The sequence below is a fragment of the Onychomys torridus genome, chromosome 8 (genome assembly GCF_903995425.1).
Source record: "Onychomys torridus chromosome 8, mOncTor1.1, whole genome shotgun sequence".
NCBI classification, from domain to species: domain Eukaryota; kingdom Metazoa; phylum Chordata; class Mammalia; order Rodentia; family Cricetidae; genus Onychomys; species Onychomys torridus.
Genome location: NC_050450.1, coordinates 48,760,007 through 48,762,570, shown reverse-complemented (window position 1 = coordinate 48,762,570; position 2,564 = coordinate 48,760,007).

Genomic DNA, 2,564 nt, shown 5'->3' with positions numbered 1-2,564 from the left:
TCGCCAGGGGGCCCCAAGGACGCATGCGCAGCTGTGCAGGGCCTGCTGGGACTTGTAGTCCGGAGGTGGGTCTCCAGCGTGGGAAGCTGGGCTGTGGTTTGGAGAAGGCTGTTTTCCACTCACGACTGAGCTACGTGCACATTCTCATAATGCCGAAGACAATTACCTATCCCCTCTGGGCCCCACATCCACTGTCTTTGCCTTTGTCCAGAGATTACCAAATCTGTGTGGCCAGTTTTCACGGATCACTACTTTGTCTATTCCCCACCCACCCCCGTGTGTCTCCCACGCCATGCTTTTTGTCTCAGCTGTGGATTAGTAAAGAATTCCTCTCTAGGAACCGGGTGTAATGCTGCTCACCTTTAATTCCCGCGCTTGGGAGGCAGGCAGAGGCAGGCGGATCTCTCTGAGTTACAGGCCAGCCAGAGCTACATAGTAAAACTATGTCTCAAAAAAAAAAAAAAAAAAAAAAAAAAAAAGAAAAGAAAGAAAGAAAAAGGAAAAAGAATTATCTCATCCCTTGGGGAACTCTTACACATTCTTCATGACCCAACACAAAGGGTTCGGTTAGCACAGCTCAGAAGATCCTTGAGAGGGACGTGAGGCAAAGAAAAGGGGCGGAGGGCTGCAGGAGGTGGCATATGGGCTGAACTAGAGCTGGATACCGGCTTTTCCCCCGCCCCCCTCCCATCTCGACAGGGAACACCAAGAACAAAGCTGCTCCCGCCTCTACTTTCTTCCTGTCCCACCCACCTCCCAAGACTTTTCTCATCTGGACAATGGCCTCTAAGCGGAACCTTTTCCTGCAGACTGAGGGGCTCAATGCTGGGAGAGATCTCCTCCCCCCCCCCCACCCCGGCCCGCCCCGTTTCCCCTACCACCACCACCAGCTGTGTCAAGAGAGGAGGAGTTGACCTCTAACCCTGAGGTAGCTGCTCTGCTGCAACAGGGATTTGGCTACCACCAAACTGCCCAAGACCAGCTTTGCTCAGCCCGCCCTGTAAGTTGGGGCTCACTACTCACAGATCTTTCCCGTGCTATTGCTAAAGCGGTTGGCTTGACAGCAAAGGGCCCCTCGGGCTCTCACCAGGCTTAATGGTTTTAAGAGCTCCCTGAGAGAGGCACAGATATCACACCGTCTTACAATCTCCCCAGGTTCACAGAGGATGAAACTGGAAGAACCAGCACAGACCAAGAGCAGACCCCACTGGTCACCAGCCATCATTAGAAGCAACTCAGAGGCTTAGGCTGAAGTCTTTGTCATGCCCCAGGTTATGTTTCCAGCTTGCGGCTGCTCAAGCCACGCTCACCAGCAGCGTCGTCTGAATGTCTGTCTGTCTCTCTCTGCCTTCAATGCTGAGGGGAAAGTTTAGCAGGATCCCTGGGTAATCAAACCCCAGGAATTTGACATACAGTCTCTCTCTCTCTCTCTCTCTCTCTCTCTCTCTCTCTCACACACACACACACACACACACACACACACACACACACACACACACACACCAAAACAAAACCCTAATAACTTCTGTTGTTTGATTGCCAATAACTTTTTTTTTTTTTTTTTTTTTTTTGGTTTTGGTTTTGGTTTTTCGAGACAGGGTTTCTCGGTGTCATTTTGGTGCCTGTCCTGGATCTTGCTCTGTAGACCAGGCTGGCCTCGAACTCACAGAGATCCACCTGGCTCTGCCTCCAGTGCTGCATTGTGCCTCTCGAACTCACAGAGTTGCTGCAATTAAAGGCGTGTGCCACCACCTCCTGGCATCAATGACTTTTATTTCATTTTTTTTAATGTTCTATTTATCTATTCATTACTTATTTATTTGTGATATGATCTCACTGTGTATCCCTGACTGACCTGGAATTTACTACCTAGACCAGCCTGGCCTTACACTCTGAGTGGCCTCCAGAGCTCTGGGATTAAAGATGTGTGCCACCACACCTGGCACCATACCTGGCCTATGGTTTTGTTTTTGAGACTGGTCCCATTATATATCCCGTGTTATCCTTGGTCTCCTGGGTTTCCTTCCTCAGCCTCCTCATATGCTGCTGTTACAGATGTTTAGCACCAGGCACAGCTTAAACGTTTTTTTTCCCCCTTTTACTTTTTAATTTAAAGTTTATTTATTTGTGTGTGAGAGATGTATTTGGGGTGCAAGCTCATGAGTGCCAGGGTGGCTACACTCCACAGCACATCGTGTGGTCAGAGGACAATTTTAGGGAGCTGGTCCTCTCCTTCCACTGTGGGTCCCAGAGCTCAAACTCAGGGTCTTTACCCACCTTGCCTCTGCCTCCTGAGTGCTGGGCTTGCACCACCACCGCCTGGCTTCTCTTTTTCTTTTCTTCTTTCTTCTTTTTTTCTTTTTTAAATGACACAGCATCTCATGTAACCCAGGCATGAGAAACGGTTGTCTTTCTTGACAAAGCTGGCTGGAGAGTTTGGAGCAGGTTCAGTTTTAGCACCCTGCTAAACTCACAGCCACCTGTAACTACAATTTCAGGGGGTCCAGCACCCTCTTCTGACCCCCTTGGCAAACTCAAGACAAATGAATACAAATAAAAATAAA